This window comes from Bradysia coprophila, assembly GCF_014529535.1.
Source record: "Bradysia coprophila strain Holo2 chromosome X unlocalized genomic scaffold, BU_Bcop_v1 contig_39, whole genome shotgun sequence".
Lineage (NCBI taxonomy): Eukaryota > Metazoa > Arthropoda > Insecta > Diptera > Sciaridae > Bradysia > Bradysia coprophila.
The window spans coordinates 2,924,238-2,950,722 of NW_023503329.1; the positions used below are offsets into that span (position 1 = coordinate 2,924,238).

At 33.4% G+C, this 26,485-nt stretch overlaps 1 long non-coding RNA gene across 1 annotated transcript; it reads right to left on the minus strand.

Annotated features, from left to right (window-relative positions):
- Positions 1-407: 407 nt before the first annotated feature.
- LOC119069823 lies at positions 408-19,444 on the minus strand. The gene is made up of 3 exons (XR_005086413.1): positions 19,272-19,444; positions 3,849-3,851; positions 408-422 (listed from the first exon to the last, which is right to left on the minus strand). It is a non-coding gene; the product is annotated as an uncharacterized LOC119069823 (long non-coding RNA).
- Between the last annotated feature and the right edge of the window lie 7,041 nt (positions 19,445-26,485).

Here is a 26,485-nt window from a genome sequence, read left to right on the forward strand (position 1 = left end):
GCCTAACATTGAGAATTATTTCATCAGCTTTCACTGAACAATTCATTAAATTTGGTGAACTTTTCTGTGAATTTGGCGAAATATTTCTTAATGCTAGGCCCTATTACAGACACTGGTGGCAATGTCCACTATTACCTCAGAAAACTAAAGACATCTAATCAAATGAATTTGTTTAATTGTAAATTAAGGTATGGCTACCAACCGTTGCATTGGTTTGGTTTTACGTTTCGAGGAAAAAAGGTCAAAAGGTCAACATTTGAATATTTTTGCACATTTTAAAACTGTAGCAACATTTGAAGTGATACCAATAACGGATTTGTTCCATAGTGTTTCACGCTCTATCGTCTTCAGCAAGTTTTATTCGTTCACCATAGAAACTCAGGTGTCCGCTGATAGACGATTTTACAGATTTTGAAAATTTACTATCAGCGAACCGCCGAGTTATGTGGTAGGACATCCAAAACTCTCGGGGATGGAAAGAGCTGGGAAAACTGTGGAACAAATCCGTTATTGGCGGAGAAAAAATTTTGATAGCGGAGAATTGCCGAGGCTCTAAAGTTCCAATTCAAAAAAATATGCCCTTAAGTTTATTGGAGAAGATAAAAACCCCAAGGGCGTGACTGTATTCACGTTATTCATTTAGATTTTTTGTGGAAGTGTCCAGGGGGTGAAAAAACCTGATGTACCTACATTATCATCACACACAAAAATCATTGAAATTGTACGAGAAGCGGACAGCTTGCCTTTTTAAAATTTTCCTTTCATTTCTACAGAAAAAAAAAACCAAATCGCTCCTCTCTACCGTGCTGTATATTTTCAAAGATTTTTATTGCTTAAGTCAGAGATGTTGTAATGAAACATTAAAAAATCATGAACAAAAATGGTTAATGAATGAAAGTGACTGGTAGACTGGTCTTTGACACTGGTAATTATATTATAAGTTAATGTGTATCTATGAAGAGGGAAAAAAACATTTAAAAAAGAATTCAGCTGGAAAATGACACAGTCTGGTATTCGAATCGCAAATATGTGTGTAGCGCTGGCGCTATTCGTTGTAAGTATTGTGAGTATAACCCGAGTAAGTTCATTACATTTTGGAAAAACATGACCATCTAAATCCAAGCACATAGGGTTATAGAAAGGGTTTTTTTTTTCGAGTTTGAAGATGAATCCAGTAAATTAATTGGATGTAAGTAAATGTGGTCAAAGCCTTGGCGCTGAACCGTGTGCGATGGAGGCAATTCGTTGGTGGCTTATGCTTCCCCGCGGAGTAGGACAAGATGATGATGATGAAGTAAATGTGATCAATTATTTCGGAGAGCAGCTAAAATCTTGTAGCTAAATAAAAGGTAATACTGGGCGGTTATCTGTTAACTGGCTGTTAACATCTTAATGACAGAAAATCAGCAATTCATGCTTAAATCGTAGTGAAGTAAAGATAACTTTCTCGTTTCATCAAACAAAAATGTCCGCTTAATTGAGTGACGGATCACGCAGCAATGTCTGATGCAACAGACGCAGATGCAATCGAAGAATCACCTAGTGTTTGACATTAGGTGTATTGTGTACCGTGTTGCACAAAGTCGATTTTTGTAGCACCAGTCCTAAGTTTTCCATGGAAATTTAGGACCTGTGCTACAAAAATCAACTTGAGCAACGAAATCGATTTGCACTCGAAGAACTTGACTACGATAAAGGATCCCTTCTTCTTGTTTTCCTAAAATGTTCTGTTTGTGGAAGTTGTTGTAATTTGTTGTCAGACGATCGTGCATGGACTACACAAATATTTTATTAATTGCACGGACAGCAACTCTAAATATTCACTCATCCCTTCCGCCTTGGTGTTGTATCCTAAGACCACGGGTGTTTGCAATATAATCACAATGTATATGTATACCCTTAACATAGTGACTCAGAGTTGACGCCGTGAGTTTGCTGAAAATTCACAATTTAACGTTTCAAAGCCAAATGACACGCAGCGTTGCATTTGGTTAATTCATGATATTCTAATATCAGAGATTTATTTTTCAATTAATTTGTTCTTTCACTGATTCACCCAAAGCTCAAATTCTGAAGCGCTCTTACGGCGTGAATTTAGATGAATATTATTCATTATTAAAATACAAGCGCGGAAAAGTATGCCTGATAATTGGTGTTGATCTAGATATTGACACTAGGAAACATCTAGACGTCGCTATAGTTACATCACCTGTCATGTTTAGTTGTCAATCGCAAAGAACAAATCTTTTACTTCATTAGTTTCCACAAACCTTTTACTGCATGAGAGGGCATTACATATAGTTCTTTAACTATTATTTTGTCGTAAAAATGATTAATAAAACAATTGCGATCATTCCGAATTCCCCTACCGTATTTAATGTGCCCAATAAATAAAATATAAATCCACAACTACAAAGTCCAATACCTTGAAACTGTCTGAAAGTGGCCATACGAATTAATAAAAAATTATTTTTTTTTCTTTCAGAAAGTTTGTCATCACGCCATATCATTAACCGCAATATAATTCAATGTAATAATTTGATTGAAATCAATTAAGTTGTTTTAATAAAAGAAGATGAATTAAATGGATAAACGAGAGCTCATTAAATTAATTTAATATTTCGTTTTCTGTATGAAATGTTAATAACATACATAAATGCCTTGCATTCCCAAACCAAACCAAAAAAAAAAACAACCAAAAAACGAGAATCAATTCAATAAAGTTATTACCAAGAATGGGTAATTTTGTGTTTACCATGATGTACAACATGGCGTTTAAAATTTACTTTTATTATAACAATAGCAATAATAATTTCACGTTAAAGGTGGGTTCACATTTTTTTGATTGTCGTGTGCATAAGCATTGATTACAGTAACAAAAGTTTCAAGAGATTAACGCAGCTGTGTGCGTGAAACAGTCGCTGAAGCCATAATATGATGTGAGAACATTGCTTAATTAAGCGTGGATATCGTGTCTTGTGTTATTTTTTAATGGTTTACATTGCAAAATTTGCTTTTCGTTTAATTTTACGTTTCCTTGCCTTCCTCACCGGAACGGATGTAAATGCAATAATTGTTATTCTTCATGGAGAAGTAATTTTGTACAAAGATCGTTGCTTAAAAAAATCAGATGTAATCATCTTATCTACATCTTCCAGCCTTCATATCACGGCTATCATAAATTAACAATGAAAGATTCTTTTGAAAAACAGCCTACCGAAATCGGACGCATTTTCTATTGCAATTTTTTATAGGTACCTAGAAAGGACTTCGACCCTAGAAGCCAAAACCACTTTCAAAAAAATTCTTCGAATTGAATTGTGTGGCTGGTGAAAGGTGAGCAAAAACCGATAAATTGCACTTTTCTTACAAAAATTTCTCCAGTTACAAGAGCCGTACAGGGTCGTGTTGGGTGTCATTAGAAAGGTAATCACATGTACTATTGAGCCGAATAGGGACTTGATGGTTTTAAAATTCATCAAATAAAATTAATTTTGTTTACAAAGTACGCCCCTAAATCGACCAAATTTTGTCAGCCGTCTAAAATGTGACGGAGGCCGTTTCCAGTCTCGATGAAAATAAGTACGCGTAAGGTGTTCTGCATGGGCATCGACAATTCTGACCAAAAGAATTGCTAAAATTGTTTTACGTCGATTAAAAATAACTTGTAAAAACTTCAGTCCCCCATTGTGCATTGTGCCATTCACCGAATTTACTAAAATTTACCAAAAATATACTGAATTTCCATTTCGGTAAATTTAGTAATTTTTGGCAAATTTCATTTAATTTGGTAAATGAATCTACCAAAAATAGTGATATAACGCGTTGTATAACTTTTCTGTGTGAACTTTCTTTCTTCAGATCGCACTCCATTATATTATATGAACGATCATGTATTAGCATTAAAAAAGATGAATCAAATTCAATAAGAAGAACAAGAAAAAAAACCATAAAATTCCTTCCATATCAATCGACTGGTTCAAATCCATTTATTCCGTTCAATTTAGAAACAATCACATCATCGATATGACCTCAAACTTCCTACTATCCACAGAAAAAAACGCTTTGCGGTATAAGTTGAATTGAATTTCTTAATTTTTATTGACAGCACATCTAATGATGAGAGAAAAGTCAGAGAGCTACTTACAAATCATGACACAAAACGATATAAAATGGACCGATTCGGATGTTTTAAAGTAAGAAATATGAAGAGAAGAAGAGGAGATACAATAAAAAAACGGATTTTTTTTATTAGTTTCACTTAATAAAATTTCATTTCCAATCACTAACCTTTTAGCTTTTTAGGGAGTAATTTTCTCTTTGTTTGAAAACAATTTTTTTTTACTTTTACATATAAAAAAAGCGCCGATCAAACCCATATCAAAAACTGTAATTTCAATGTTCATTCGATGGTTGGTTGTTTTGTTTTTTCGTTCGTTTAATATCTTTGTGTAGTATGATGGTTTTTAATATTAAAAAATATAATTGTCTGTAATATCCGATCGTAAAGAGATTACTTCTGATCATACATAAACATAATATACATAAACGGTGTAGCGCGTGAACATGTTCTTGAAAGGTATTCATTAAAACAACACATTAATTTAATAGCAGATGCCTTTTTTTGTTAACAAAAAAATATAAAAATTGTTTGTAAACACTTTTCCGAATATGGTTAGTAATATTATCGATTTAATGTAAGGAAATGAGAGTATAAAATAATTAATCCATTCGTTGGAATCCTATGTGGTTGTTGTGTGTGTTTTTTTTCTTCTTCACTGAAAAGGTTTTTGTTTTCTTTTAAAGAGGAAGGCTTGACCAAATGTCAGGATTAATATAAGCCTTTGTGTCTGCAAATTGAACAAATTGAACCAGACACGAGGGTATTCACTCTATATATTATGATACATAATGAAGGAGTTTCCTCCGCTACATATACGTTGTTAATGTAATAATAATGGTTAATTGTTAGAAATTAAAATATTTCCAATGATGAACAAATTGTTCTGACGGTGCAAAAACCCTTCAACAATGCGATTGTTTAATTTAATATGAAAAGAAAGAATTTCGTGGAAAAGATGGTACTTTGATGGAAACAAGTGAGTGGCAATGAGAAATTCGAACATTTAGCAAAAACAAAAATCAATACAGAACGGAAGCTCTGATTGATATTTTTCGTATTTCGAAAAGATCATCTGCTAATTATATCATTTTTACTTTGATCTACATTGTTCAGTATTTTTACATTTCACAGATGGATTTACAGAAAATCGGCAAAATAATGAACATCAATTGCGAACAATAAACTTTAATGAAACGGTTATCGACAACTGAAATAAACGATGAGCTCTGTTTGTCTGCATATCGAAATGTATGTTAAATCCAATGAAGTAGAAGATTATGAACCCGATTACATGATAAAGGAAGTGGGTTCAGTTGATAATGTAGATTGAAAAAGCAAAATTAGAATAAATGGTATGATCTGATGCGAGCACTACTTAAGCTACAGGTATTGAAATTGAAAACCGATTTGAACCGATTAAACCAAAAATTTTACAAAAACCGAAAAACGAGTTAACCAGTCAATTTTGAGTAATCGATACTTATTAACAGGTCTTTCGGTCTCTAGAAATTTTTGGTTGGACTAGCTTTGGAAATATTTCGAAAATTACTCTCCGCCTTGTAATAGGATCGCCTGTGTGCAATGTCATTTGATGGTCTGTGATTCTTTACGGTACTTATGATTGAAACAACCAATGAATCATCCAATGGGAGATGATGAGGATAGTGTTTGGAGGTTATTTTGTTTGACCAAAAAAGAACAGAACATGTTAGCAGGTCTTTTCAACAGATAGGATATTATCAATATTTCAAGGGCGATTAACCGATCCCATACCGGTCCCGATTCCGATTAACCGTAACAGCGAAATATCAAATTTGGTCTCGGTTTGCAATCCCTAGCTACAAGTTTTAGGGGATTGTGAATTAAGATATCATTTTATGCTAAAATCGATATAATCGAGAAGGTATGCCCCTCTGCGTACTATAGAAATACCTCCAACAATCGCGGAACAAAATGCACTGTTTGCCTTTTGTAAATGGTAAGATTATAACCTTATTATCATTAAATCTGTTACGTCTTTTGTTTAAGGCATCACAGAGTGTTTCATGTACAATAAAAAAGAAACAACTTCAACAACTAGTTTGCAGTCGCTTACGATAATGTTGTAAATGTTTCTCCAATCATCAATTTAAAATCATCTACTGATTTTTCCCCCGAGATTCGGTAAACATCTGTAAATATGGTAATTCAAACATTAACAATATCTCGGGAATTATATCTTCCTCTTTCTCTCATTTTTCTAGCCACATTACAAAACGAACGGTTCCATAATGTTCGGTAGATTAAAGGATAAATTATTATTGTTAAATGAATCCATCGTGATACAATTTTAAGTGTTTTCTTATTATTTTATCTGATACACACAAAAGAGGCTTCAACATCAAAGAAGAGGCAATATTAACGCAAATCAGTCATCTTATTCTCATATAAATATACCTGAATGCAAAAATTCATGAGGATGAGAAGTAATAAACATAAACATCGTTAGATGAGATATGCATACCGGGCATGCATGTGTATATTTTATATAAGAGAGGGGCACTACCCACCACTAGTGATCGTTTAGCTTTAGCGAATGAATAGATTTCCCTTTACTTTAGATGCGGCGATTACTTTGACATAATGGCTGGGAGACAGGTTTTGAATAGATTCAGCCAACTTTACTTCCCGTAATCATGAAAGAAATTAGAATTTATCTAACCAAGTATTGAGATTTTTGGTCGTCACTGTCATGAGTCATACCAGTACAATATATTTCCATGTCACAGATATAATTATCAAGGCTTTTTTGGAAACGTAAATTCTTAAAAATTCTGAAAATTCCGAAAATTTCTAAAAAAGCTGCGAAGAAAATTTAGAATTTGTCAGGAGTAAAATTCTCAAAAATAACTTCTAATAATTATCGGTCAAGGCTATACCGAAAGCCTCTACGCAGCCTCATTCTCGTGATAGTCACATTCGGGGCGCTTGCTTATCAGGACTGGTGCACCAAGTAGTGTTTAGCACAGAGGGTGGTCATTCGAAATACAATTGTCTACGCTTTTTAAAGCAGTTGTGTTGGGAAAACTCATTGTTCAATCAGAGAGTGAAAAACGTTTTCGATATTTTACAGACGACGTCAATGACGTGAACTAAATTCATTTTATTTTTCAACGTACCACTTTGTTGTATCAAAAATCGAATATTGTGCACCTCGCTCCGATTGTTAGACTGGAAACAAATTATTGAAATCTCAAAAGTGATATCTTTTGAAGCTCGTTGAAAAACAGCCGACCGAAATCGGACGTATTTTCCAGTGGACTTTTTTTATATGTTCGAAACTAGAAGCCAAAACCACTTTCACAAAAATTCTTCGAAGTTTGTGTGACTGGTGAAAGGTGATCAAAAACCGAAAACTTGCACTTTCCTTACAAAAATTTCTCCAGTTACACGAGCCGTACAGGGTCGTGTGGGGTGTCATTTGAAAGGTAATCACATGTAATATTGAGCCGAATAGGGACTTATTGGGGTTAAAATTCATTGACACTGAAATATGTGCAGTTGAAGTTTTCAACCGAAGACTTACACTGTTCTTACTGAAATTTCTCGAGTGACACAAAACGTACATGGTCGTGTGGGGTATCATTTGAAAGGTAATTTAATGTGCTTTTGGGTCAAATAGGGTCTTATGAAGTTTGGATGCATCTATGATGAAATATGTACACCTAAACATTTCAACTTCTTTTTCATCGTAAATGCATCCAAACCACAAAAAACCCTATTTGGCCCAAAAGCACATTAAATTACCTGTCAAATGACACCCTACGAGACCATGTACGTTTTGTGCACCTCGAGAAATTTCAGTAAGGCCCTTTTAAGCCTTTTCTTCACTTCGAAAGCCTTTTCCTACATTTCACAGGAGCGCTTTTTTTTACCAGTCTGGCCCTGAAAAATTGTCTATTTGCTAAAACTTCACAATTCCGAAAAACCTCTGTGAAATGCCCCCTTTACTCTTCGTTACAATGTAAAAATGTAGGTGTAGATATTCTCTATTGAATATTGTCTAAGCCAATTCAAAGTGTAATAAGTACCTGGCTGACGTAAATGTATGGTGCATATCTGCATAATAAGATTTTTCTTTTTCTTTTTCTCTTTAACCAAACGTCGGCATTCTTAAGTACAGACTGAATGACTCCAAGTAAATTCTGGATACAAGCAGAAGATATTGGAGGCTTGAGTTTTTATTCACACATATGTGCGGAGAATCGAAACGAAATGTGTGTAGTGTAGAGATGCATACGAGAATATAAAAAAAAAAATTAATAAAAAATAAACGCTCACCTTAACGTGTAGAAAATAAAAATTAATAAAAAAAAAACTTTTCCTTCGAACACAAAACACATCCACATGCTTTGCGGTGTATAACTACCACTTATAGCTGTGAAAAATCTCATTTTTGATCGCCTTTATTCAAACAGTGATTCTGTAATTTAAGAACAAAAAGAACCGACGATTTAAAAACATATACCTTTGTTACACTCAGCAAAGAGGAACGTATATGCGAACGAAAAAAAAAATGCAAAAAACAAAAATGCTAAACCATAATTTGTAGTTATACATAAATAATTATGCTGAGGTTTGATTTTTAACGCGGAGTTCAGTGTGCAAAATTTATAGCATGTTGGTTTTTGCAATATATCGCAAATTGGAGATTTGAAAAATCATTGTTTATTAGCAAATGGGGAGATTTTTTTTTTTTATTTATTATTTTCCATTTATTCATCCGAACACTGAAAATGATTTCTTTTCACAATGTGCGCTTTTGATCGATGTTTAGAGAGACTTTTTTTTCTCAAATTGATGTTACCAAACGGATTTTTGCATTTCATAGCAACAAACGAAAAATTGTAAAGTGTACGGGTATACAATCAGACGAAATTAAACATAATTGGAAGTGGCAGTTTAGTCAGCAATTGTTTTAATTTCCTCTGGGTCAATATAGGGTCAGTAGGCGGAAATATGAGGATTTTATTTTGTAAAAGCAACACCATACTCTCCCGTTTTCGTTCACTAATGACTAAATTGTGCACAAGCGCAATTGTTCAATTCATTTAAATCGTTCTACATATAGTTAGTCTCACGCTGGTAGGTTTCTTGTTGTCGTACTTAGAATTTATATCTGAATTGAAGGCAGGTAGCACAGTGACCGAAGTGAACGTGTGCAGACAGCATTTTATGTTTACAGATTTGTTTGGTTGCGTTTCTCCGATTTGTCACAGGTCATCATGTTGATTTGAAGTGGAACGTTGTGAAGTTCTCACTCGTCTACGACGGTAAGAGTCGATAATCAAGAGTATTTTTTACAGATCTTACAGATCCTGTGTTTCTCATTTCAATTTTATTTTTTACCGATCAGGACAGCCAGAATACCGAATTATTCGTTAAATTCGAGTGTCTATTAAACTAAGCTTGCTTGCCAAGAAGTGAGCTTAGCCCTTAATATGTCTATGTTGCTTATGCCGGTAAAAATTATTGTGGAATGTCTCGAATCAGGAGTATGCACCACATGCGTTGCTTAAGTCTTTCTAACGCAATATCTTACCGAGCCGCTAATCGTTTTTGTTTGTTTAATGATTGTAAATCGAGCGGAAATCTGTATTTAGATACCCATTTTCGGGTGTAGTTCTGTGTACACAGAGGCAAATCAGAAGTTTCAATTTGTGAAAGACACAACAAATGTTATTTGTTAGCTTTGAAAAATGATTGTGTTGGCCCCGACTTTGGCTTATGACCCGGCAAGTTCGAAACTCATGTACAACATCAAAAGAATCATTTTTCGACACTAAAATGTGGGATAATAGAAAAGATTGGGATTAGTTGGGAACCCGTTTTGTAAGGGAGAACACTAATTTTGCTCAAAACACATTTGCCATATTTCGGACCTGTGTCAAGCCCATTCCAGTACCGGGCACTTAAACGATGTTGTTGTTTTTATTTTTCGTTCGGTGGCATGTCTAGAAAGGTTTAAACACCATCCTTTCCGAGTAGTCAATCATCTCGATAAATATTTTTGATGTCGTTTATTTAACCATTCAATTTTGCTAAATATTGAAGGACTAGATTTTTGAATTCATCAAATTTCTTCGGCATAAAAAAGAACATTAGAACGAAAATGAAAGACAGGTAGAGAGGATGAAAGAGGTGACAACAGATGTCGTTCACCCAAATCACTTCTTTCAGAAAAAAAATTGAGGTTCAGAGGATTCCCGAAACAAAGATTTCAATTTATTCCAAGATTTCTCTCTGTATCGTCCATCATCATTACGTTATAAATTAATAACAAGACCTACACACATCAGATCACATCATTAAAAATAGGTTTTTGATTTTGCCTTTAATAATCGTTCAGGGTCATTAAAAGAACAAGTCTTTCTTACAACTCTTTCAGATTTTCTGAAACAAAAATCAATATTTGATTGATTTTTTTTTTGTTCGACTCTCTGCATACATACGTTATACACCAACTCACCTATCAACGTTAAAACAAATTTTCCAAAAGCATAAATAATTTCGTAATTTATCATTTTCAAATTATGACCAATTTTTTGTTGTTGTTGCTGGGTGTAGTGTAATGTGTTGTTGCTGTTTTGTTTTCCTTCTCATCAATATAATTGACCATTGCTTGGAGTCCGTGTACGCACAAGACAACACAGCACTCATATATATTAAAGATTGGCTTTTTGAAATATAAATATTCGTGAAGACGAGAAAAATAATCTTTTGTACATAGTATTAATATTATGTAAACGTACGGTGTTGCATTTAGTTCGCGTGGTGATTGAAAGGTGTTTCATTAATGTGAGGCCTGATCAATTTAATGGCAGCTAATTTACCAATAATGTTTTTTTTGTGTGTGTCTTCCTTTCGTTGGATTTTGTGAACTCTATACACAACACATTTACAATAGAGCTGAGGTGATGGTTTTGATTTTAAATAAAAGTTTTATGTTGTACACGGTCTGTGATAAATGATGAGTTTGATTAGCAACTCAGAAAGCCCATTGATGGAGAAGTAAGTGTATGTTTTTTAGAACGCCATTACATCGGCTCTTGTTGTGTTTTTTTTCCTTCTTTCTAGTCAATTTAAATGGAAGAGAGAAAAAAAAAATTGAAGAAAAGTTTAAAGGTTAGTTGTTCAAAACAAAAGATTTTCGTCAATCATTTTCAACATTGAGAATAACACTTCTGGTGTTAACCTTTAGCTTCCATTTGAGATCAATTTTGAGATATTTTTTTGAGCTCCGTGCTTTTTTTTTCGTGTAATTGATGAATGTTAGACAAAGCGTTATTAAAATGTCTGAGACTAGACTTTAAATAATGGGAAACTGTAGCCTCGTTTCTTGGTTGTTAATTATTTCAGAAAGTCAATTTAAACTACGAACGACTACAGGTAACAGAGGTCGGACCAGATGCCTAGTTCAGATTATTTTACAGATTGTTTTCCTAGGAGCCCATAGGATCAGGGCTACTTCGTTTAACATTCGGGTAAGCACCAAATTACCACTCGATTATTGTTCGTTTCTGTGTTTCTATTATATGACAGCTTGTTTGGTGGATCTGTATATCTGAAGACAAAATAGCGGCTACCGGTTGCGAAATGGTTAATATTGTTCGACAGCGACCATTTACTTTTGATTTAATGTCACCACGAAAAAGGGCTGTTGGCGCACCCTCCTAATAATATATACAACCTTGGCAACCACAGCGGATCATACTGATACAGAGTGTGAGCTGTGTGGAATGTGTGGAATTCATTGAAAACGTGGAAATCATAAGATATGAGACTTTTGAGATGTCGTTCCTTGTAACAAAAACTGATAACTTTTTTGTTAATCATCTATGTTATCGACAACGAAACCAACAATTAACGAGGTACAGTGGTTTCGATTTCAGTATTATAGCAAAATCTCGCATTAAACAAATGAAGTAAAAGATTTTATTTCAACTAGTATAAGATAAACAATAGTCTGAGGATTGTGATACGACAATTTATGATGAAAATACATAGCAAAGCGAATAAAATTTCGTCAAAGATAAAGGCTGATAACTGGATGTGTATCCGGAAACTATCTTGCTCTTTCGAAATGAATTGTTTCCGTTCAAATTACATTGATACACACAAAATATTCTGTAGAATGCTTCTGCTCTATATCCGGTTACTTCTTAATCTGGTTACTTCTTAATCAAAAAATTACAATTTTTACTAGTAAAATATTTCGTTTAAATTTTTAGACGGTGGAAGCGAACTCAAGAATGAAAAGAGAACCATATTGTACGACTGCATCAACTGCATTTAAGAAAATCATTGTTTTGTAACAGAATTTCTGCAGCCAATACAATATGTCACTTTTGTGCATAAAATGCAGGGAACAATATTTAACCATTTAATTGTAATGGCTGTCAACATAAAGAGAGAAAAAGAAATGGTTCCATTTCATGAAATGTGTACACAAATCAAATATTATAAATCTGCGTATGTACACACGAAATGTACATTTAATTTTTACGTATGGAGAGACCGTTGTAACGCTGTAACCATGTCTAATTCGAACACAAATTTAAGATCCCTTTTTTCTCCATGGTTAATAAATTTGTTTGCATACAATTTAATATGCGTAAACATTTTGGTAAGGTTTGTATGCCTTACATCTCTCGTCGTGTGTATAGAGAGTGTATAATCTACTATACTACAACAACTAACAATTGATAAAAAAAATAACGAATTACAAGACACATTTATGTACAATGATTTATTTAACTGCGTTTTATTTATTGTTCTGTGCTGCATTTATCCATTGTGCATAATGTGCGAAAAATGACATCTGTTAGCTGAGATTGACATACAATATTATGTTCATGGTAATGCAGCGGAAAAAAAAATTCTATTGAACAAAAAATTGAAAAATAATAATAAATTAAGTGTGTGTGCCGTGCATTCCTACATGCGCCAATCAAAATTCAGCTGGCTATGCATGGCCCGTACGTGAACGATTTAGGCCTAGGCTTAGATGAACATTTACGCATCCTCACATTACATCGTTTATAGAATTTAAAATTCTTTGAAATATCAAGACGACAATAATCTAGGACATCAAGGCATCGGATTCAAGCCACCAAAAAGTTTCTTTATCGTAAACTTAAAAACAAGGTTCCTATGATAAAGACTTACATGTTTTTTATTGGATTTATTTCTCCTATGCTAGCTTCTAGACCCACCCCAATACTATAAAGAATTCAAAATGGTTAATGTAACGAATAATGTTTTAGAATTTTATTTAAATTTGCCACAGAAGGCATATCACCAGTACAAACATCGAGTCTACTACTTCTTTTGATCACGAATTTGTTTTGAGCAGATTGAGGCAAAATCAATAGTTTTAACATTTTATCATTAAATTAGCACATTAGCATTTGATTAGGGAATAGATTTTGGAAGGTTACGTAGGTCACTTGGTGAAAAAGGAACAAAATGCACAGCTGTCGAATATACTGATATACAGCAAGCAAAATTGATTGAAATTTCGTTGACAAAGGATTTTTCCAAAGAAAATCCTCTCTGGATTTTCGATGATTTTTTTTGCTTTTCAGGATTTTCTAGTTTTCAAAAAAATTTCCAAATTATTTTCCAACAATTTCCGGTCAGTTAACTCAAAGTGAACTTACTTTGCGCTTTTAACACACTTTTCGCTCTAAAAAGCCTACGGAATGTCTCACAAATATTTCTAAATATTTGGAACAAAAGCCGAAATCTATCAAAAGAAAATTCAAAATTTTCACGAAATTTTTTGTTAAAGAACAAGTTGCGCCCACAGTTAAAACAAACTTTTAAGTCTCACACGTCGTACGGGTCTAAAAAATGATATGATACGGTTCAAGCAAATGGAGTTGGCTACGTAATATGTGTAATGTTATTATCGTATCACTCGTAAAAATAGAAAAGTAGTGGCTTAATAATTCATGTAGCCGTGTCGTTTAAACTGAAGTCTCAAATTATATAATGAAAATTATTCGAATAACTTAATCGGTCGGATATTATTTAATTAACGCATTCAAGTAAGTATACAACTGCAAATAGCCGTGTTCAAACCAGTTAATTAATTAAATATTTATCACAACACAATTGTTAATAGAGACTAAAAACTACATCGTATACGTACTGCGAAAAGAGGTCGCTCTGTAATTTATCCTCGTAAATTACTTAGTTTTGCGAACGAACTGAGGTAAAGTTAGAATGATAATTTGTATGTGTAGTCATTGTAAGTCGTTTCGTTTAGTATAGAAGGGAGTGATGCTTTTACCGAGTTTTTGTTTATATCGCGAGCCTGATGTTAAAGTGACTTCCCTTACGGATAAAAAATTAATAAGAAAACATTGCTTTTAGCAACCTGGGACAGTTTTGATTTGATTTGAACAGTCATTAACAGCCAATAACAAGTGCAGTCTGGATCACCTGCCTAACGTGACTTTTGAACCACGCCTCGAAGTATTCAAGTACTCTCTGATGAAAGTTAGTTGCTTAATTGATATCTTGCCTAAATGTAGGCTAGACATTATGCACACAAATTCATCAGCCACCAAACACACTGCAACTACCCAAATTATGGCGCTTGAGTGAGCTTTAGGACGTTACCAATAATAGCTGGAAAAATTCCATGTGGAATTGTCTGACATAGGATTCGAACCGGATCATTTTGGAAGGCTAGTACGTGACCACTGGGCAATCCCGTCCGTCAACCATGTCGTATCACTAAAACATTACGTAATATTAGATGCATTATCTGGTAGTTGCTACATTGTAAGTGACGACAAAAATGTTAAATTTTAGAAATACTAACGAGTACCAAGTGGTGTCTTGGTTAAGATTGTTTAGAAATCGTCCGCGGCACTTGCGTTACACTTTAAATTTCAATCCAGAAAAAAAACTGAATGAAAATGAATTTGACAGGCAAACACCTCTGGTCCATCTCTAACTTAGAGTCAAACCCAGAGTTGGATCGGTTATCCGAAAAACCGAAAATTTCGGTTCGGATTAAACCGAACCGAGAATTTCGGTTCGGATTGAACCGAACCGAGAATTTCGGTTCGGATTGAACCGAACCGAAAACTTTGGTTTTGTCGAAAAACAATATGAAATGAAGGCAGACTCGTCAAAATTGATTGATTTCATTATGAACTAACCAAAAAGAAGTAAATGGAGCAATTGCATGATACTTTTATTGAGAATTGAAAATCTCATAAGTTCTTGTCAAATTCGTTTTCTCACAAAAATCGCATGCAATTGCTCCATTTACTTCTTTTTGTTTAGTTCATAATGAAATCAATCAATTTTGACGAGTCTGCCTTCATTTCATATTGTTTTACGACAAAACCAAAGTATTCGGTTCGGTTCAAACCGAACCGAAAATTTCGGTTCGGTTCAATCCGAACCGAAATTCTCGGTTCGGTTCTATCCGAACCGAAATTTTCGGTTTTTCGGATAACCGATCCAACTCTGGTCAAACCTCTGAATTTGGAATGTCTTCCAAACTTATACGTCAAATTAAAATTGAAAACGGGCACAATACCCTAAAAAACTAAAAATATTAATTTTTTGCAAGCTAGTCCCTTTGGAGAGGGAATCAATTCCTTCGAACATGTTCTGAATAATTGCAAACCGTTAAGGTCTTTGTGAAGTTGTCTTGTAGGACATATTTATACAAAAATATGTGTGTCAAACAGGATCAACAGGTATCGCATTGTAGTCGTAAATCTTCAATTTTATATGTTTGAACATGAACATGACTGAGCTTTATAAATGCAAATTTTATTAGCTGTAATTGCTTTTATTTGCTAAACATATGTATGCAGATGAAAGTATGGAGTTATTATACGGCGGTGAATATTGAATATATCTATGACTCGAAATGTCTTTTTCGAAATATATTCCATTCTTTAACTAGAGTACGTATAACGATAATAATATTATACGATCACTGCTCACAGCTATACAGTAATTTTAAGTGTTGGCTAAGCTAACAATATTTTCGTAGTAAATATACCATTTTTTTTACAACATCGAAATATATCCGGACATAGAGCTACACCTCTTATAACACCACAATTTACATTATAGAGGTCTCTTGTAATAAAATCATGTTTGTGGTTACGTTAAATGCTACGTAAAAATAAATATTAACATTTCATTATACTTACCGCTACATGATTATTAAAATTAATTGCATTCCACATTCAATTTAGCCTCCTGCTGAATGATATCCCAGCGTAATAAAAAAAATATTGAATTTGTTTAAAACAACAAGAAAACTAGTTTTAAAACATTACGCTTCGTGTATACGCAAGTTTTATTAAAGAGAGTTTTGTTTTTCATCCGATTTTTTTTTAAATCGAATTAATGACCGGTAATTGGCTTATTTAATCTAAATATTTGTTTAGATTTAGGCTTCGACATAATTTGAATTTTATTGCCGCAAAGTGGATTCATCTTTGTGAACCGATATTTTCCCATCAACAGCTTTTTGTATTAAGAAAATTGGACGCCCTCATTCGCGGTTTCGTTTGCTGTCATAAAAGAACATAAGGCATCGTTAATAGCTATAATTGAGAGATCATGACTTTTCGGACACGCTTTTCGCTGTCACAAAATTGCTTTCTTAAAGGATAAATTGATACCTTAGATGCTTCACCAGAATGTTTTGTGTACCTAGGAGAAATGTAGCAGTGGCTGCGCCAAGAAAATTCGGTCTATCGAGGTCTATACATGCGCAACTCTTACGACCATTCGAGTCGAAATTCTGGTGTAGTGAACTCGTAAAAATATCAACATTTGAATTAAGACGTGCAATTGTTGGTACGATCCAATTTGTTCTTGTTGTCTGACCAGTACGACTCGTCCAAGGTGAGGACTATCTTAAGATGAACAACGCCTAAAGTTTTTAAAGGATGTAAAGTTTGAAGTTTTCATAGACATATAGTTGTCTGTTGTTGACTTTTTCGACAAAAATAAACGACGAACTCAAACTGATATTCGCATATGCATGCTACAGAAAATGAAGTACAAGATTTGGTATTCTAAAAAACATTAACAGAAGTTGCAGATTTAATGATCATACGATGATATGTAAACATGTCACTTAAAAAACGTTAATTGAGTTGTTAAATATTTCAAATGGCACTGCAGGAAAAATCTGGGTGAACTTTTAATACTTTAAATCAAGCTGGTATTACTTATATCATATGCAGAATGAGTGAGAGTGTACCACCTACATTAGTGAAGAAACTACTGATTAGGAAGTCAAAGGTTGCGATAATTGCCTGTTATGATGCTGACTTTCCAACAATTTTCAAATGTCTATACCACTTTTCCTAATGGTACATCCACTTGATTTTTGAGGGAAAATGTAAGGATTGTCGAACCGATTCGATAGAAACTTATAAAGACCTATAGAAGTCGCCTCGCCAGTTATTGATCAAATATATTCAACATTTCGTCTTCATAATATAATATAAAATTGTAAGTGCGTTTGCCCGTCATCACCACATTTATTAAAAGTTCGCGTGAGTTCAAGTCCAATTTTCCCGTCGTCTATTGAATGGATTTTTGTCGAATAAAGTTTTTGTGTGTGTCTGTTTATTGTTTACTTAATTCACCCAAAAAAAACTGCAAAATTATACCGTCCAAATTCCGGATTTCAGTAGCGCAACAAAAGCGTATTATTATGTTTAATATATGTACACAAGGCGTTAAGCAATTCGAATCAAGCTTGCTTGTTTAATCAATTTAGTTTTCTTTTAATTAAAATTTTAAATAATAAATAATATTTTCATTATCATTAACATAAAACGAGTAGCTGTAATTAATAAGAAAAAAAGTTATGAGAAACCGACAATATAAAATATGCCAGAAGAGATGTAAAATGTTGTATTTTATTATCATTCCTTGTTGGGTGCTTGTAGTCAACACAAACACCAAGTTTATGACGACGACGACGATGATGATGACGGTGTGTGTATAAGATATATATACACGTATGGTTGAATGTTTGTATCAATATACGGGACAATAATATCTTTTACATTATTAATGCCAGAGAGGCCGATTTATATCATAAGTCATAACCAGTTTATTTAAATAGGCAATTTTTGATTTTTCGTTTATTAATCTATTTTTATTTGTCGGCCAGCTTTATAGATATAATTGGATTTATGATAATATATTTTCGAATGCAAACTTTTCGTATATTTCGATTTATAAAAGGAGTCCGTTGTTAGTTTTTGTCGCGGTTTTTGTATTTTTTAAATTAAATATAAGAAGGTAAAAAAAATATCATAAAATAAAGAAAATAATTTTATGACTTATGATTGTTTGTTGAAGTTATACAGAAATTTAATTAAAAATTGACACTAAGCTGGATTTGAATAATTCGAGACGATTTTTTTTTCTTTAAAACCACAAGAGAGTAAAAAAAGAGAATTTAAACCGAATACACAAAAAATTTACTTATTCAAACAATTCATAATTTATTGGTATGTTTTTGAGTTTAGTGTTTTTTTTGGGCAAACTTAATAATAATAATAATAATAAAAAGCGCTGACTGAGAACGAAACATTATGCAGATATTTCGGTGGTGTCTACAATTTTATTGCATTTCGGCACAGTGTGTTGAACTTTTTTTTTTGCCTTAAACGAGTACTTACATTATCATTTTATGGCATTTCGGTGGAATTTTGGTGCAAAAGTAATCGGAGCTGCGATGAAAAATTAATAATTTATGGCTACTCGCAAGGCTACAAGGACCAGTGCAGGTCGAATTCTCTTGAGATTTTTCTATATTAACTAACTTCAAATTTTCATTTTTATGCTGTAACATACGAGTGATGACAAACTCATCGATAGGGTCAAAAATTAATTGAAAATTCAAAGAAAAAATCCGAAAAGTTTGGAAATTCTGAATCCTATGAAAGTTACTCTAAATAGCGTCTATTTTCGTGGAAATATTTTCTTGCAATTTCCTGAATTTTCTTGAAAATGCTTTCAAGAAATTCGAGACAGTTTTCACATTATGTTTTGATTCAGAGTTGAGAGACGCCGAAGATTACGGGCAGATTGCTACTTACTTACTTAGGTGGGCACTACAACCTACTATTGGTTTTGGCCTCTTCCAGCAATCTTCTCCAATCGGACCTATTCCGCGCCAACGTTCTCCAGTCGCTCACTCTTAGTACTTTTAGATCAGACTCAATTGCATCTTTCCATATCGCTCTTGGTCTTCCTGGTCTGCGTCTTCCATCGGGATTTGTATTTAGCAGTTTGAGTGGTACACGTTCCTCGTTCATCTTCCGAGCCATCTTAATCGATTGATTTTGATGAATTTGACTATATCAGGCTCCTTGTAAAGCTGATACAGCTCATGGTTGTATCATCTTCTCCAGTTGCCGTTCACATTGACACCTCCAAAAGTTGATCGAAGAATTCTCCTTTCAAAAACCAAAAGTTTCTGTTCGTCATGCACCAAGCTTCCGATCCATATGCTACAACTGGTCGAATCAGCGATCTGTACAATTCGCACTTAAAAGGTTGCGGTTCATAGTTTTTGACCGGATGAGTTTTTGAAGACTGTAGTGACTCCTGTTACCAAGCGTTACCCTTCTACGTATTTCCTCTCCGATGCTATTGTCATTATTGACCAGCGACCCAAGGTAAATAAAGCTGTCGACAGTCTCGAAGTGTTTTCCATTCACCTCCAGCGTATGGTCCGTTGATCTGCCATCAGACAATGAAGTTGCCATGTACTTGGTTTTTCTCTCACTGACCGAACCGACCGAACTCAGCACCCCTATCTTCAATTTTCGTGAGATTCTCTTTAACGATGTCAATGTCAACGAATTTTCGTCTTAAGCTACTTCAGCACAACTAAAAATGCGCATTACGTATCCTCTAAAGAAAAGCGATGAAATTTAAAGACAAATTTGTTCAAATTGTGCTCTAGGGAAGCTTTTACAAAATAGTTATTCCTACGGAATCCGCAAACAATTCAGAAAATAAAAATCATAGAAAAATGATAGTGCAAAGGGCAACTGATTGTTCCATATGTATCGACAAAACCAAAACACGTTCACACCTTCAATTTAATCAAATATTCAAAATTACTTCATTTACGTTTGATCCACTCCTCTCTCTCACAAAAAAAAAACAATGCGATTGAACCCTTGTGGCAATATAAAAGCGTAATTCTCCTAGGGAACAAATTGTCAACGATATAGCTTTTAAATTCAATCTCGTTTTTCCTGCTGTTTTGTTGTGCCTTTCAGCCAATTGCCATAATCAATTTTGAAAATTATAAAACGAAGCACACAACAACAACACACTCATTTAACTCATTTTCAAACCAAAATCGTTTTAAAATATAAATAATTTTCTGTAAAAAAAAAATTAGCCGAGAAATTGTAACGAGAAAACTATGTGCAAGCATGGATAGGTGCTATTACCATATAATACCGACCATGAGACCAGATATTCAAGTTTTGCGTGTTAAAGAATAAATATTGGTTTTTAAACGTTTATTTTATATAAATATTATAAGATTGAAAAATAAGAAAATATTGTAATAAAAAGGCTACAGCTTTACACCTATAGTGTATAGTATACACATTTTCATGTCCACATTATTATTTCGTTGTAAAATCTACTTTTCGCATAAATATAACAGGGTGGATCGGATTTACATTTACAGTGGATGTCAGAGTGAATTTATGAAACAATTTACTTCAGTTGTTTTTAAGCTGGACCATCTATACAAGAAAAACCTCCTTTATAAGGCCTGTATACGGTCTTACCTCTACCAGACGCGTGTAACTATTCCTTTTTTGTAAGCAAGAAGCGACCACCTCAAAAACAGCTGAAGTAAATTGTCCATATCAATTTCACTGACTTAATAAAGTCTTTGAAAAATTCGAAGAAAAACAGAAAAGCGACCAACGATTTAAAGCTTTAATTTATAAAGTTTTTTTGTGGACTACACAACCTTTTTTCTAATAAATTTTTCATGAAGTTTTGACTAAGTATATTCATATTTCAGTCTGCATTTTTGCAAAGTGGTTAATGAATGAAAGAAAAATAAAACTTTTGATGAGGACGATTTCCTGGAATTTTGATACAAATCTATTACTTCAATAGTTTTGACGTACACTTTGAGATAACAATAGTTCATCATTTGACGTGGTTGTCACTAATAGACGTTTAACTGGGTTCTTTCTTGTAGTTGAAGAATAACTGAATGAAAAATTATTTTAGAAAAAAAAAATTAAGAAAGGTGATGAAAGTTAGACGTACAACGTCCACGGATCATTCATAGTGACAATTAAAATTCTAAATTGCAGCACGATCACGATCCCCCCTAAAATAAGTACTACATAATGTACAATATATAATACAAGGTGGTTGTGTGTATTTTTCCTAATATGTGCACGTAATATTGGGGGGCTCTCGTATAAGTTATGTACACAATCGAGACGGCACAACACTTTATTTATGTACATTGTACACGTACGTAGGTATGCAAAAGTGTTGCATGTCTTAAGGCCTTATTCTTTATAAATTTTTCTGTATAATTTACTTTAATTAAACTAAATATTCAAATAAGTGTATTATTAAAAGGTTTTTATTAGACTATGTAAACATTGCAAATGTGCATGTTTGCATACTGTAAGAGATAACATTTCATGTACGTAATGATTACCGACTAATAGGAAATCAAGAAACTGGCTGCAAATGGCACGGAATAATGAATAATGAATATATAATGTCTCGATTTATTCTCTCGGTTTAGATTCAATACGCTCAGGTACGGAAGAAAAAAGAAACCAAAGCAAAGAAAACATTTCATTGAGTTTTTTTTACCTCAGAGTCTTGTTCGCACAGAATTTTGAACTGCATGACTCGGTTCAATTTACAATACAATTTTTAATGCTACTGGGATACTGAAAATATCGTCCAGCCTTAACAACAACATAAAATTTTTATCTATTATACAACACAGTGGTCGGAAAAATATAGAGCTCTCGCTAAAAAAAAACTGCCTTGATCCTTAATAAGAATCTGAAGTCTTATTTACGAACAGCGCTGCAAAAGTATCTAAATACGAAATCTATTACTTCGCTTTTTTCATAAATCAATTAACTTTTAGTCTGCGAAAGTCCTATGTATCGAATGTAAAGCTTTAAGGGGACCTAAAATCTTCGACTTCTTTAATACTTAGAATAATTTTAAAAGTTTAGCTAACTACACGCCACAACTGATAGCCGAGACATTTTATGGTAAGGGCTAAAGGCCAGGTTAAAGCGGTTTACTATCGCAATGTTTCTCAAATTTTTTAAAGCTTAAAACATGGTTTAACAATGTAATTTTATGTGCAGACAGACAAAAAAGTAACCAGAGAACTCGTACAGTCGAAAAAGAGTAAGAAGAAGTAATTAAAGCCTTCGATATTCAGTTTTCAAGTATTTATAAAAACTAGCTGTCTAAATCAGTTTTAAAAACGTTTAATATATTGTCTGCATCGTTAGACACGTAACAAAGTTAATTTTCTAAAGAATTAGAAGAATTAGAAAAAAAAATTGTAAAAGTTTTAGAAATTTAAAGAATTCTCAAAATTCTCAAAAAATTTCTCAAAAATAGTCCCTGCCTTAAGGCCTGGCTTAAGGCTGACGTTATAGGTCAATGAACTCTTCAGAACACCAGTAGGTAAGAGTTAGACGAATAACTTCTTCAGGTGATACAATCCGGAATCTTGTAAAATTAACTTTTGATTCTGGCGTGCAGCTGATTCATATCAGTTTTTCATTAAAAAAATTTGATATCTACCGTTCCGTTCCGGTGTCAGTTCGTCATTAAGCACTCGAGGGATTATTAACGACTGTACGGTGGTAGTGGGTCCAATACACTACATTGACATCCCATACACGACGATCCGATGTTGAAATTTTCTACATATATGACACGACTCTCTTTCCTGCTCGAGAATCTTAGATCCGTGCGAAAACCACCGTCTTGAAAGATAAATGTCCTTTTTGCAGTTTCCAGTGCCGACATTTGTTTTTTGTCCGAAATTCCCACAGACCAATTGTTACTCCACAACCAACATAACGTACCTTTTTTTAGAAGAGACACAAATCGACACAAGCCTCTATACCGCCAAATAATGTCAATACAAAAACAACTACTTACAACTTACAAATAGCATTTCTTTATCCACACACAACAACAAAAAAAAAGCCTCAAAAAGCAAATATAAATAAATAGTTTCAGTTCCATTGACGTTCCTTTTGTACGTATATGCATAAAGCTTTTATAAAATGTTTAAATGTAAACTAATGCTTCATCATCATGCCATGATGATTTGTTTTCAATGAGCCTTTATTAGGTATTGTAGAACACCGCTTATTGGTCTCCAGCTGAGTAAATTTGTTGTGCATAATGTTCACACCTTTTCTGTAATATTTTATAAAAAAAAAAATTTTACCTTTCAATGGAACGATTTTTTTTCTCTTAATTTTTGTTTTTAATATGTTACAGCATGTAACATATTAAAGAATAAGAAAGCAAATAACGTCTTTTGTATGTTCGACTAGAATTAAAATAATAATTTTTTAACATTATTATTGTTATACCAGAAGAGTTTTGACGGTATGATAAATTGATCAAATAAAATCATATTGCTACATAGAGATTGTAAATATTATTTATAATCAAATTGACTTATATTGTAACGTACACACATAATATTGAGCTTTTACTTTGATCTTTTTGTGGATGTGCAACAATAATTTGTATATTTATTGTAATAGAAGCAATGGACTGTTGTTATGTGTAGAGTTTTAAGCCAGCCTTGGATCCTTCTATTTTGTTTTTGTTTAAAATGCAATTCAATTTTAATAGTTCAATTCATTCAAAGTAACTGCAACGCAAAAAATAGACATTCAAAATTCCAACGCTGTATGACGAAAGCCTAGGTACTTAACACTCTCTCGTGCAAGATCGAGTCAGTTTAATTGAGCTCTCTTTTGTTTCTGATACTGAATCCATGCAACGAAAACAACATACTGAACAATCACTGTCACACAAATTATGCAACTGAATACCTTCGACCAGACGAGAGCCAGACTAGCAACTAGTCTCATCATTCCATATTACAAATTCCACAGACTTTGTCATTTTATCTACTAGATTGGTTTGAAGATAACAATTGCATTTTTCGTAGAGGTAACAGAATGCATCACAGTCTACCTTTGTGAAAACAATTTCACAATTTTCCCTACGATTTTCTCGAAGTTTCAGTTTTCAAATTTTCTAGAAAAATCGATACAATCGAGTAAATTCGAGAAAACTATTCGAATTTCCTACATTTTCTTAAATTTTCTAGGAGACAGGAAAACTGAGAAATTTTTCGAATAATTTTCTCAAACGTCCGTACATTGAAAGGCTAATTTCTTTGCAAGATTATGTTCAGAGATTTCATAGGAAAACGTTTTAAATCCGGCTAAACTCATCAGTTGACAAATAACAAATAATCGCTGTTAAATCTTATAAAGTAAAAGATTTTTCATTAAACGAATCAGCCCGAACGAATAAGTCCGAACGCGCTGAACGGATTCAATAACAAATGTGAAAGAAACAATACAATCGAAGTCATAGATTGGGAGATAATGTCGCATGAAGGTGGTAAACATTTCACATCGAAGCATCGTGTATTTCATTGGAAAGATGAACAGGCACTAATGATGCTTTTAAAGGCTATAGTCAATAGGTCAATCCACTTACCAAAAATACGTTAAAAAGCGACAGGAGAACCATCCTGGCCTGTAGAAACATCTCCAAAAAGTAAACTAAATTCCATTAATTAGGACCTGATTTCTGTGTATGATTACAGAAAACTGAATGAAGTGATTCCACTATTGGTTTTCCTACGTACACAGCGCATCGTTTTTTCTTCTATTCCTATTCCAGCCCAGGAACATTTGCGGCCCAGGAACATACTGTTTGTTTAGTATGCATAAAAGACCTGTAATGGGTGTCTTTCTCTATACCTTCTTGGAGAGTCACACTTGTCACCTCGTATGCGTTTCTAATGGATGATTTAGAAGTTTATTTTGTATTATTTACTTAATATTAGTTTCTGAAATAAAACCACTTGATCATCAGTTAGAAATTAAATTAACCGTGCACAGTCACTGGATGTACCAACTACATTATTTATTACCAAAATTTTAAAAGAATTTGACGAAGTCATAAAATTTATAATTCTCATCTCTGCGACCAACGAATGTCTAATAAGCATGACAAAAACAGTTTCACATTTCACACAATTCGATGAGTAGATATCTATACCATACCAGGCAACATCTGTCTCCAAATACCATCATAATCTCGAAGAATAGAATTTCGAAACAATTTTTTAATTTAAAACGAATGTCATGAGAATTCGAAGAATATTTCGTTTGATTTTCTATTTAGTGAGAAAAGGTTAAAATCAATTTTCACGGCGTTAACAAGGGACACCATCGACGACGAAAAATTTCATTCAATCGATTTGATGGTTTTTAGTGTCCGTAAATATATATATAAATGATATGATCGAGAACGGGGCATTTAAACCATAAAATGAACACCAATGTAGCGTTAAATAGCAAATTAGATCAAATTATTTATTTTTATTAAGAAAACGGAGTTCTCAGCACAGCATTTTATATGCAAACAAAAAAAAGGTGCACAGTCACAAAAGGTAAGTGATCGCACAAGCATAGGATCAGGAACAACAACAACAGCGAGACAAAAAAAAACCTGAAATAATTTCTTTTACCATTTATAACATTATGCGACCTTTACCAATTGAAATTTTTCCGGTCGTCATATGTTCCGTTGGTGGGCTATCAAAGTGCCGTCAAAGTATAATAATTAAATGATGATTGTTGCATTTCGATTGGATTCAATTAAATGTTGTGCGAATGGAACAATGGGCTTGGTTTCTGTTTTCGTTTAGATATTTCTGTTTGAATTTACCTCCAGAACCGATTTTGCCCTATTCAGGTCTATAGGACAATTTCTAATTCAATCAGATAATCGAATTTGATTTTTTGAAAAGACCATTGAGATCGAATCGCACCTTTGTCGGGTTTAGTTACCAGGCAGCTCGACCCGTGTTGTCCATTCTTTCCCCAAACGATATTGATTGGTGACGATTGGTGGTGGTGGTGGTAAGTAAAATTAAAAGTTTTAGAACAAATGTTTGTACAACCTTCATGATTAAAGCCTTCTTCCGGCTAGATCGTT